Source organism: Anticarsia gemmatalis, chromosome 10, assembly GCF_050436995.1.
Source record: "Anticarsia gemmatalis isolate Benzon Research Colony breed Stoneville strain chromosome 10, ilAntGemm2 primary, whole genome shotgun sequence".
Taxonomy (NCBI): Eukaryota; Metazoa; Arthropoda; class Insecta; order Lepidoptera; family Erebidae; genus Anticarsia; species Anticarsia gemmatalis.
The window spans coordinates 8,806,009-8,820,094 of record NC_134754.1 but is presented as its reverse complement, the minus strand read 5'-3'; the positions used below and the strand labels follow the sequence as shown (position 1 = coordinate 8,820,094).

The following is a 14,086-nucleotide window of genomic DNA, read 5'->3' as shown; positions in this document are numbered from 1 at the left end:
ATATTATGATATTAATACACATAAACCTAAAATATCTTGTCCGCCTGATGCATGTAGAAAAAGTAAAGCTAAAACTTTAAAGTATGGACGTTCTTAAAATATCTTCCACTTAATTTCAAAATTAGTCTCAACCGGGATAAAATTCTGAATGGTAATGAGCCTGTATTTACGATCATTACCGTCCTACCCGCGTCTTCTTACGCTCATCAATGTAAAGGACATAAAACCAGTCAATACTTTATGTTAAATTCTTTGGCTGCGGGAGTGGCTAGTAGAGGCTAGTTGCTGTTCGATTTATGACGCGGTTTACATGACTCGTGGCCACCTTACCTTTGTCAACTTCCACTTCTTTGTATACATCTTTCTTATTCTTATTGTCATTATCTACTGTACGTCTCTTCACAATAGAAACTTAAAACCTAACGTTTCCTCACAAACATTCTCCAACGTATTTCCCTACATATTTTCTCTCTACAATATTTGATTTAATGAACATCCCATCAAATTTATATGACCGGGATTCGTGAAAGAAGGTAATTAGTCGGAATATATTTGACATTATAGTTACATTAATGTTCTGTTGCTAGTTGTTGGCGTAGAAATAAATTCCCATCGACAGATTACAGTAAGTGCTCTTCGATAAGACAGATAAAGTTCGTTCACACAGCGGAGTTACTCTGAAATGCGCTTCCGACTGTTTGGAAGTGCACTATTACATTTAGTGAGTCTTCCTAATACAGTTCGAAACTTTTGTATGATTTATTTGTGTTTGCGATGGAAAATGTTTGACTGTGTACGGAACTAAAGTTTTGGTTTAGTTTTCATTCATTTCTTCATTGGTTTCTTTTTCTAATCACTGCAGCACTGACTTTTGTTCTTTTTTTACGTTTTGTAACAGATGAGTATAGAAATAATTCCAATGAAATATTTGCGGAGCATTATCAGAGTCGAAAATAATGCCGCTACTTCATATTGAAGTTCAAATCAAATTAACCTCAGAGGTCGGAATGAAAATTGTGATTGAGACGTCTGATTATAATTTCATACATATGCAGTGTCGTATGACGAATTCAATACTCATATTCCTTAGCATAACGAGATATTTTATTAAAACTCGAATTGATTATTCAATAACTAAAAGTAGGTCTTACGTGAGCTATTAGTTAATATTATAAACTAGAGATGCAAAAATATTTGGCAACAACACCAGAGTGTTTGATCACACAGTTTGTTGAAAAAGTCACGGAGACGTGTCAAGATGTTTTGGAATGTCACATTGTTTGATGTCAAACAGATAATTCGTTATTACGAGATTAATTTACATTTTACGGGTCAACAGTTTTTCGAATCTATAATTATCGGTCGACTTGAGGCATCGAGTTTATCGTCATGAATCTTTACGTAAGTTGTGAAATTGATAAACAAAATCGATAGACGTAAACATAGGCTTAGATCAATGTTAGATATGGTATACTGTGACGGAAATTACACGCCCTATATTTCTGTCTTTTCACTTGACGGAGTTTAGGAAAATACAGTCATTTGCAGAGCTTGTCATCGTGTTCACACATCTTAAACAGAGTGTGAACACAAACGTTTCATTAGTGGACACACCAGACACTCCAAGCCATGTTTCTATGCCATTAATGTTTGGAATGGACAGAGATGTGCGATTTTATTGTTTCTTTTTTACAATTTTACGAGCCACCGTGTTAGGAACAATAAAACTGTCGTATTAACAAATATTAGATACTTCTAAATATTATAATTTCTATTCAGAAAATATTTTATTATAACAATATACTTCGTTTATGGACTTTTCGAACAATACAACTTATTTAATTTCAAAATTTGGATTTCAAAATAGCACTTATACGAGTTTTCATCACCGTATTGACTTAATATCGGTAATAAACAACGAATAACAGACTTTTATGGTGTCTCGTCGTGTGTTTTAAAGGTCACGACCAGATTTTGGTGGTATATACCCTTGACCGATGAGTTCCACCCACTCGTAGTGTTGAGTCGAACCAAAAGTGGACACAATAGGCTAATTAATAACAAGACTTGTCTGGGACGATGCATAACTAATCAAACGCTTTAGCCAAGTCAGTAGTCACGTAGGTATACGTAACACGGTGGGTACTTTATCATGTAAATAAATCGTATTCAACCGTTCATATTAGCATACATATTGCTTTTTTGCTGCCGATGTGTCTAATTAGAATTTGGCATTTGAATTAAGATACAATACAGACGAAGCATCTGTTGGTGGGGTTAGTGAATTCTAAATTGATTTTGGTAGCGTTAGTCTCAAGTGTAGTGTATTGTTCGGTCATGAACTCGAAATGAAATAGATATGTGAGGAAGATAACAGTTTGTGTTAATAAGGTTTTGTTACAAACATAAGCTGCGAAATAACGCCGCGATAGAATCGTGTTCATTAAGAAATATGTCGCTGGATTTTTACTTGGATGTAATTGTGTTTGTCTAATGTTCTTGTTTTCAAAGGACAAAAAAACTTATAAGTTTATTTTTAAATTTACATACGTTTTTACATTTAAGATTTATTACTCGTAGCAAATTGCGATAACACAAATATACTAAACTATCTGATAAATTCGAAACTGTCCGCGAAACTTTCGCAAATACTTTCAGATTTGTACTTAGTTTGGACAAATATTTGTGAAGTATTTCATAAAACCACTAAAATATTATCACTTTTAAGCGCCAACTTTTGTAGTAAAACTGTAAACGATATAACAGCTTTACATAATAAAAAAACTTATAATATTTAACTTGCAATTCGCACATTAATAACACTATTAACGTATAGTAAATATTTCAAATAAGTAAATACAGATGACACACATATTATTGCAGACAAACTCTTATTTGGGCTAATAAGACGTACATTCTTGTTGGATTCTCAAACATACAAAGTCAACGAGTTAAAATGAACTTAGTTTAAAAATGCTTTATTTTGCTAGACTCAGGTATTCCCCGGGGTCTTATTAAACATCGTGTTTCTAAAGAATGTGAATAATAGTATCAGCTTTGATGTTAACGCAAACGGAGGCAAGGGGATATATTTTTTAAGTTCTATAAGGCCTGAAATTTTACGAACATAAAAAACGCACGTAATTTTCCCTAATAGGTACACATTCTTCATATTTCAAAAGAAAAAGAATTTGTTATTTTTTGTAATTAGTCAATGACTATGACAATTCAAGGAATCATTTTTTTTAATATGTATGTAATGTAAGAGTTATTTTTAAATCTATCCTCACTATTATCTTTTATCAGACAATTGAAAGTTCATAAAAATATTATGAATAACCAAACTTCTTATAAGTAGTGATTCAGAAATATTATTCAAATTGGATAATACCAATTTCTTTAGAAAAGCGATTATCAATAGTAAAGATAAAAGCTAACACTAATGAAATATGATGTCATACTGTCATGTCATATGTTTAAATATATCCATACTAATATTATAAATGCGAAAGTAACTCTGTCTGTCTGTCTGTCTGTTACTTAATCACGCCTAAACTACTGAACCAATTTGCATGAAATTTGGTAGGGAGATATTTCGATACCCGAGAAAGGACATATGCTACTTTTTACCCCGGGAAAATTACACATAATGGGAAAATTAAGGTGGCGGACGAGGTCGCGGGTAAAACCTAGTCTTTATATATTTTGTAACCATAATAATAAAAAATATAGTCTACGATCGATCAACTAAAGCGCCTTGTCAGTTGGTAGTCCATATTTCACAGCAAATTAATCACGGAGCTTCCGAACAGATCTGAGTTCGCAGAAAGGTAATTTGTTTTTGATTGCCAAATCACTAACAGCTCTCATGATCCAATTGCTTCTTTTAATTGTGCTTTTTTTATTTGGATAGGTAAAATTTCATCATCTTAATAGCTAAACTAAACAAATCATACTAAAATTAAATTAACAATTTTTTATCACATTATTAGAAGACTTCAATTTTCTAGAGTTTGATCAATCGAATTAAAATACTTTTCTAACTGAAATAATTGCAAGAAATTGCTTAGCTAAAATTTCACTTCTTCATAAGTTACACAAGCCATTACGAGTGAAGCTTCTAACTTTATAAAACACAGTATAAATATATTTATTCATATTGTTTTAAGATGCAAATCAATCACTTCTTAGCTATGACTTCTAACAATTCTTACTGTCTTCACTAACCATGTTCAACAAGATTGAACGATTCAAGACTATTTTTTATTCGCACATTAAGAACGGCCAGTTGCATCGGCGGCAACAATAACTGTCGTATGTGGGTAGAAGCACATTGTTTGAACGATGTAGAGGCCCTCTCATGTTACACCATCTACATATGAGTTGGCAACCAGTGTTTGCGACGTTGTAAGGTGACTGATTGAGGGCGATTAGAAATGTTATTATGGCTTTTTTCAAGACAGTTTTTCAGTACATTTTCTTTATAAGTGCTAGCATAACAATGGTCGTGCTTAATGAATTATGTTTTATAAAGTCATTCTCGTAGTTAGATCTTATTATGTACTTAAAATTACCAATTTCAAGCACATATCAAGTGTGCCGTTGCCAAAATGGTTTTTTGTTGCAATGAGAAATTGTATGCTGTACCTTAGGTTCGTTAAGCCCAAAGGTATATGAATGTGTAATCATAACAAAAAGTACTCTTTAACCCTAATAATATGGAGAACATTCTAGAGGTAGCAGGGAATGTAAATCCCAAATATATTCTACCATTTATATCACAGTTAAATTCAAGTATTGGCTCCAACATTGGTACACCGAAGACGAACCGATTACAACAGAACCGTCTAGACGTATTGAAAGGCAGACATTTTTTACTTCAGCTACTTGTTCACGTGGGCGGGATTTAAAAACAAATCTATCATGATTGATACTCCGACCAATACGTATGGGATTTCATTTCGTATGTTGATGTATGGCACCCGCGCATACGTACAACTAGCTGATCCGCGTGACTCCACTCGCGTATCTCTCTGTCTACATGCCTAAGCCTCTTAACTGATTTGGATGAAATTTTGTAAAAAAAAAATATTTGAGATCTAAAAAATAGTTATTCTCAAGGGATTGGGACGTATGCGCATAATATTACTATAGTCCAAGCAAAAGTAGTCGCTGGCAAGAGCCAGTAAAATAATATTTTTCGAAAGTAAAAAATAAAGCTTTTGTAGACCCCAAATTACATTGATAATTAGATTATAAAGAGACAGTCTCGTATTTACAATTACATTCGTTTGGATGTATACTTCCATTCAAATTGTTCGTAGATGAACCGTTAGCTCCGTTGTTGTTGATTGCTCTAGTTCAAGTTGCATTATAAGGAAGGTTTTGATAGCGAATTAATTGGCTTGTTACAAGTATTCCGATTCATATCTTATAGAATTGTCTTTAGGAAGAGCTCAGAGAATCTGGTAAATAAGATTCTCACTATTTCTAAATATCTATTAAATAGCATATCAGATGAAGTTTCTACCGTTGTTTTATACATTTTCTGTCACTTTATTAAGCAAATAGTTTACTTGACAGTTATTTATAAATTGTAAACTGGCCTTTAGAGTAAGAAAATTCACACATTTTTTTAGAATGAGCACTCTTGCTGGTTTTTCTATGGAGTTTTAGATTTGATAAATCGTTTTGCGACAGCTAAATGTCTTGTATAAAAATAGGCGTCTGGAAGTCAACGATTGAAAAATAGTTATAGTTAAATAAATACACGCTGGTTATCAAAATAAACGGTTAAATTTGACAAATCATTTTGCATCAGTTAGATGGTGTACCTTGTATAAAAATAGGCGTCTGGAAGTCAACGATTGAAAGATAGCTATAATTAAATTACCGAGTAGGAGGTTTTGGGTTCATACACAGTTATTGAACTATTACATTAGTTAAATAGTCAACAAAAAATCGACTAGACGTATTTATTTAAGTTTTTTACTGTACAAAACAGTTCCAACCGGCCGTGCCAGACAGTACACAATGTAATTCATATGTCACTCATATCAACAGTACCACCCAATAAGGAAAGTTATGAATTATTGATAGCGTACGTGTTAAGAGGAGAATTATTCTCACTGTGTTGTATTAATCTTACTAATATTATAAATGCGAAGGTTTAGATATTTTAGTGTTTGGATGGATGTTTGTTACTCAATCAAGACAAAAATAATGATTGGATGGATAAACAAATAGTTTATAAGCTGGATAAGTTTTTGGAGGTGTCTACGATAGTATTAATTTATTTTTCGGAGGTAATTTCCCCTATCGTCTATCAGCGCCGCTACATTAATTAACAAGAACTATTTCTTCAAACTAATTTAAATATCAAACGGTAGTTTCTGGATAGGATAGAACTACAGAACTGTAGGTATAAGGGTCACAATAGTCTGAATGTTAGGAACTGCTAAGCTTTATTATTACAGAGTGAAGTATTTTGAAGTTAATAATAAGATTCGCGTTTATAAATAAATAACTTGTAATAATATCTTCCTTTTTTAATACAGTTATTTTCGCAAATTAACAAAGATTTAAGGTAGCTCCTTATCCTTACTTGGACGATATTTCTTAGAATTTCAGAATTATTACATTTATCATCCTCGTCAAATTAATTCTTCGTACTTATTTCTGGAAATAAGCAAACGCGGTTGGATAATCTTGATCAGCGTGATTTCTTATGAAATTTCCTCTAATATAAACAATATTATTCTACATTTTTACCTAGTACTCTATTTAAGGAATTTATTATAAAATACATGACTGCAATAATTAAAATTGACTAAACGCTAGGAATAGGCGCTATTTGGAGGAAACATTTTAATTCAAGCCAGGTATACAATATCCCAGCCAGTACTCGACCAGCGCGGTGGACTCCTCGGCCAACCCCTCTCGCAGGTCTGCCCCTTGCATAGTAGTAGGACATTAATGTGTTAATTTTGTTATAAATAGCGGCTCTCGTTTTTCTATTACTTTTTTAAAGGAAACTTTAAGACTGGCGCGATAAATGTGTGTAAGAATATTATTATGCTCCCCCTTAACTCCTACCTTCTCATGAATCGAAACGCGTAGTGAACTAAATGGTGATCGGTCTTTAATACTAATCAACGCATTAGTTTTCATTATACGTCTGAGGACTAATGATTGGTAGGATTGCTCCAAATTGCATCACTAGATTTAAAAAATGGTCACTGAAACGCAAATAAACCTAATTAAAATCTCCCGTTTTATACTCCCAAAAGTATAAGTTTGTTACTGGACTCTGCCCAGTTGTATGAATCAAAACACAAGTAAATAGTACGATAAATCTTTATATTCCTAAGACCAGTTTTACAGCTTCTGAAAGCAGATAAGCTTGTAAAACTGACACAAAATATATGAAAACAACAATAAAAAGTCTGATTAGCTATCCGAAATTTATTCAGAAGTAGTAAAACTAGGCCTTCTTACATAGAATTTAGGATTGCTCAGTAATTATCAACTTAATATAACTGTAGTGAATATCTCTTAAAAAAATAAACGTAACACGAGTATGTACTAAAAGTCACACCTCAGCCACTAAACAAAGCTCTACCCGCCTACTCGAAATAATCTGACACTGCCTAATTACTTAACCTTAGAGTCAATGGCGTATTAATTAAACAGTAGTGAAGTATTTAATTACAATTTGTTTAGCTAATAGCCAAGTGGGTTGAGGTAATGTGAACATTATACAGCATATTACTGTAGTTCAACAAGTTATTAGAGAGACCTGTAGCGTGATTCTTTACAGATGGTACTATCGAGCATCGAGAGTTTGACGTTTAAAATGCGTATTTAAATAGTTCCTGCGACTCTCGTTAGAGGCGCTGATCAGATTTTCTGACTCAATTTTTCAACAGCTAGCCGGTTGTCGATAGTGGTACAGAATCGCGCTACGTATGCAAGGTATGTAAAATTCAGAATTTAGAACGTTGATGACCCGCAGGCTCATGCAGTTGACGGTGGCCTGTTTGATTCAGGTACTTTATTTAGGAACTATACACTACGATGTAGATAAATCTTGCATGCCAAGGCTTTCTACTAAGTTGTCGGACAGTAACATCGACTAATTGATTTCCATCGTTTTTGGTTGCGTATTCGCGGCTTTGCAAAAGGAATACCTTTTTAAGCATTATATTAAGACATTCGAAGGCAGCAGTTGTTTTTATTGAGTGGTAAATTTGTAAGATTATGCAATACCAGTGGTCTGATAATGCCGTCTCACTGTAGACATTTGCCAAAGGCTAAGGTGCTGCTAGATGAATATTGTTTCTGTCTACATTATGAATCGGTAGAGACCTGTTTATTTATTTTATTGGAAAATACATCGATTGGTTTAAATTAAAACGCCTTTGCTTTAAAGTAATATATTATAGTCGACTATAGAACGTAGGCTACGTGAAAGGTACGGTATTTTTAAATTACTTTCTTTCTTGAATTAACCATGCAAAAACTATAAATTTAGGTGTCAACATCTTCCAAGTACTTACTTGAAGTACTTACTTCATCTCATTCCTAGCTCTTATTACAAAATATAATATCAAATAATCTTTTGATATCTTAAACAGTTTTGAATACCATACAATAACATTTAAAATCTTACCTTAATGGGCTACTACGGGGAAGTACGGGCAGTCTTTTTGAACTCGTCACGCCACACAATTGCGTTTGGAAAGCAACTTTTACTCCAAGTGCGTAGGCGCACGCATGCCGTACAAGAAACTGAACTTGAATGTTTTTATACCAAGTAATTTTTATGATCTATAGCTTTGTGTTTCTTTAATTTTTAGTAATAAAATACGCTTTTTATTGTTGATATTATATTTGTATGATGAATGCTGTATTGTGTGGTTGGATAAATTGTCATATTCCGTGAACGCGGTGCCGTTTTTGGATATTATTTGTGTTACGAAGAATTCGGAGTTCCGGTTTACGCTAATACATTTAAATTATAACCGTTTATAAACATGACCAGTAACTGTAGTACTCATAACCAGTGATCCTGAATAACAAGATGTATGGATGTGAATGAGGCAAGGAGAATTTGTAAGGATCGTACCTAATGGCGTCGTTTGGTCTTTGCTTAACCCTATGGGAAAAAGTAGTACGGTATTGTTATGCATATATTTATGAATATAACATCTTTCTTTGCGGCATCCATAAGCATGATTTTATGAAATAAGTAGGTAAGCGATCAAAAGCCGCTTCAGAATAGAAGAATTCGAGATATTTCTTTAACATTAGTCTCCCTATAATAACTACTTACTGAGTTCAAACATCAAGTTCCGGTCGTCTCACATCTGTCCTCCTTCCCTTTCACTGTTTTGTAAATAGCTCATAAATAATTAACATCCGCATATAACAAAAGGCAGCATAATACAGAAAGTATGGAGAACGTGACAATAAATTAATTAACATAGCCCTGTGATAAGGAACGGGCCGTGATCAACTTTATACTGATCATGGTGTGAATGTGAATTTTTGAAACGTACATTTGCATATTTTTAAATTCCTTTAAATGTGAAGAAAGCCCACTTCTCATCACTGATCATCAGTTTCATTTTAATATTATACGAAATCAATTTATTTTTTTAAATAAGTATTACTTTATACTTAAAACACTGTAAAAAAAAAACAAAAAATAGTAACAGTAGCTCAAACCCACTGATCTTTCACACCGACTGTTTGTGAGAACAATTTTATCGGACATTATTTTGTATAAAATATATTTTTATAATTATTTAATCAAAGTGTACTCTATTCTTTGCACATGCTCATTCAGGTCACTTTGCAATAGTATGGATATATTCTATTTCAAGCCAAGCTCATGACTGTAGAAAATCTTATGAAATCTGCCTGCCGCAGTCGGCGTTCCGAAGAGGTGCTTAAGTAATTAACTTCCTCTACACTATACTTGTTAAAGAAAGGCAATTGTTGACTCTGATGATGAACCACTTGGCCTACTCTATGTCTTAGTTTTATGGGAGACGCCAAAGAAAAACACATTCAAAGTAATGAAGCATTTACTTAAGTTAACAGAGATTGTCATTAATATTAATGGGTGTATTTGTCTGTTATATTGACCACTTTCTCCTTTAATCGCGTAAGTAGTGAATTAATATGCATCTAGTTAAAGATCTGCAATATTTCAGAGCGTTTGTTTTGTGGTTAAATTGTCTTTTGGACATATTATTATACATTTCTTACAAAAACATAACTTAAGAATGGTATAGATGTTCTAAACGTCTCAAAATTGTTATTTCGGTTAAAGGATAAAGTAACTAAGATACGAGTCGCGTCTATAAACATAACTCTATGGTAAACTTTACCGAAGAAAAAACAAAACACTTATTAGTTAGTATCGCTATCTCAAACATTTGATGTTCTCGCCTAAAATATAAGACACTTCGCATAAAAATCATGAATTGAGCCTTGCTACTGTAACGTACATATGTGTGATGTTTATTGCTGCTTAGATATTATCCCAACAGAATGTATTAGAACATAAACACACTTATTTTTTACGACACAAATGTCCATTACAATAATAACAAAAGCCGGACACAAAACTCCGTACAGTTAAAACAGCCAAAAGGAAAATATTCGTAACTTTGACTTGGCGTTTCCTCTTCGAAACCAGAACACGACGGGAAAACAAAACTATTTGGGGACCAAAAAGTTTTGTAATCCAAATACAGAATTTTCCATTTAAAAAAATAGATATTATTTCTTGCTTTTCTGATTTAAGTTTATAAGTTTTGCGCTTTGTGGTAATGGCGTTAAAGAAAATTACAAAAACTTTAGTTAAGTCAATTTGGGAAACGCATTATTTTGTGTTTATGTCCTAAACTTTCATATCTATAATGTTTATAAATCAGTTTATTGGCACAATTTAAGCAGGTTGAAAGTCATATTTCCTGATGGCGGATAAAAATTACACATGAAAATGTAATAATACGTTTATAACAGGAAGAAACTACGCCGTGAGTTATTGAGTCAACCAACACTATAGGTATTTCGCATTTACTTTGTATATCATAACACGTACCTATTAATAGCAAAATTAAATGTTTTCGTTTTAATTCGGTGTTCGTCATAATAGCTGGTCGGCTGCGGCTTTTGAAGTGATCGGGCAATATGCGTAATTGTGGGTTTAGTGGTTAACACCTCGGCTTAAGTGACGAGAGTCAGCGTGGGCGGAGAAAGTAACAATAGCGTTTTACAAAGCAAGTTGTTCATCACACCTGTTAGTACGTAGGTGGAATAAAAGAACAAATACAATTCATACAAGCAATCCTACTTAACCGTCGTTAGGTGTTTCACTCGTTTGAGAAGTGATAAAAGTGTGTGAAAGAATGAATGATAATGTAATTATGTAAGTATGGTGTGACTGGCCCACGGCTATAATTGGCGTTGTTAACTCTATTAAGTTATTTGGTTTTATAAACATCTTTAATAATGTTTTGTAACTATCGTAAACTTTACTAGTGTTTAAATAGTACTGGATATTTTGTTAATTTATATTAGCTGTAAACATTTGTTGTGCAGATTGGATATATATTCCAGCCTATAGAAATGAGGGTCGTTGATAATACTTTTATTAGTAAGCATTGCAGGTTAGGTTAGACTTCTATGGTCCCAATATGCACGGGATATTCAGTTAATTAAATAGTCGCTTTGAGTGATATACTTGGACCACAACGAAACTGCAGCATTTTTTACATGGCGCAAGTGTTTTTAATGAATAGGTATTACATTAACTCGGGGGCAGGATTTTTATACGATAAACCGTTGATGTCTTATTACTGCGACCATCAGCGTATCTCGATTATACGTGAAATATATTCAGCGTTAAAGTTTTTAATTACATCGCCTTTTAATACTTTACCTTTTATGTTAAACTTAGTTGTTTCGTAAGTGGCTCTTGACGAAGGGTCTTGTTGTGAGTGAAAGTTACTTTGTGTTATTGTATTATTCTCTGAGTTTGATGTTTGCCGCGCTACGATTGCAAATTTGATTAAATATTCTCTAGACATGTCTAGAATGTTTCTTAACACTCGTATGAACTTATTGGTAGCTAATTAATTAATTTTATCGACAGAACCTATATCTGTTGAACAAAGCAAAAGTACAATATCATATTTTTTATATGAATAACGCCAAAAATATGTACCTACTATTATCTTCAGAGGCCTTGGTCGCCGAATGAGGTTAATACCTCCTTACCTTTATCTTTCTAGTCATAGCACGATTCACGCTATGCCTAGATTAAGACTTGACCTACAAATATTTTACCCAAATTACAAAGGCCACGGCAAACAAGTCATGAAAAAATATAACAAACTTGAATTTGATTCATGTTAAACAACTTTATTTTCATAGGATGTTACTCCAGATATAAATCAATAAAGAATTCTACATACTTTTTATTTCATTTCATCTCCAATAAACATCAGTGTTTGGAGAGCTCTCATCCTTTTGTGTTTTTTGTATATGTTTACGTTATTATTGATAAACTTCTCCAGTACAGTGGATCCAATAAACACTGATCGATGGAGTGTGCATTTCCGTTCAAACACAATGCCGCATGCCGCCCCGGATTATGAATATTAAAAAAGAACATCGTATTAATCGTCGAGGGCGTAAAGAATTCCGTATATAAATTATATGCCGATTACCGCAACGCGTTATTAGTTGTCAGAAAATAGTTAAGAACCAAGAAAAATGGCTGCAAGGAACCGTCTCTGTAATTAAAGATAATTATAATCTTTTAGGGTGTTTAGTAAAATGATCGATTCCAGTGAAAGCGGCAACTAGCATGCAATAATTATATTACTTTATGGGTTTTTAAGAACGTTAAAACGTTTTTTTATCGCTTTTTAGCCTAACTAATACGATACTGTTCCATTGATCGTAAAACGGGCTCATTGAGCACCTAAATTTTTTAGATAAACAACGCTTATAATTGCCACTTAAAGTCATAAAATCAATATCAGCATATTGATGTGTCACACGCATCTCACTCCCAGCGTGTTATTAATTTTATTTTAATAAATTAAAGGCCTGTGGGACCTCTAGGCGCGTTTTCCTACACATTGCAGTATGTATCAACAACGTGAGTCATTTATTCAATATTTTTATTACATCATTTTTTAATAAAAATTCTTACTTGGAAATGATAACATAAAAATTCAATGTACTCAACCACGTTTATTTACGTTAGTTTATTACCAAAATACGACCCAGCAATGAGTTAGTACATAAATGTCAATTTTGAGAAATGGTTCATAAATCCCATTTAAACATTTACATATCTAGCAAGGCTGATTGATTTTATGGTACATTTAACATAAATCTCGCAAACGATCATGAACAAATTAATACACGGTAAATATCCCTAAACAGAACTCCACGGGCTGAGTAGATCAAAAAACATTTTACGATTATTAAACCCCGCGATTGACAACCGGGAAGGCATTCTCGACGTTCCCATATTTTTATTGCGTGTAAACCCGTCGGCGCTTTTTTATATCATCTCTTTTAAGTGACATAAATTCTAATACAAAGTCCATTTGTGTATCTCGGACGTCTTAAAAGGTATAGGGATAATCGTTTTTCTGCTTTTTACAAGGAACTCATTTCAATTATCGGTCGATTTGATGGGTATAAAACGCTATGGTATGTGTCGTGAGGACGGCGCCCCACCGCGGCCGGTAGGACGTCCCCTGTGTTCTTTTCCATTTTTAATTTCCAACACGCTAATTTAATTATGGAATCTTATGTTCTTTTTTCCGACGCAGCTGTATCCTGCCAGCATTCAATAATTTTCATAAGTTAACGGTTGTATTCGAATCGATTCTACATTTTTGATGTAATTATAATAATGAAAATATTTTTTATTTATTAAATTTTTAGTAGCTTAATCACTGAATTTATTGTTTAATTTTATATTCGTTTTAAGATTGTAATCCTTGATTATAGGAATTTTTATGAAGTTTCATTTATTATCCTGTGTTAT

At 33.0% G+C, this 14,086-nt stretch overlaps 1 protein-coding gene across 3 annotated transcripts in view; it reads left to right on the top strand.

Annotated features, from left to right (window-relative positions):
• LOC142976081 (fibroblast growth factor 17-like) overlaps window positions 1–14,086 on the top strand; it is a 107,016-nt gene that overhangs the window by 14,837 nt on the left and 78,093 nt on the right. The gene's annotated exons all lie outside the window — the stretch shown is intronic.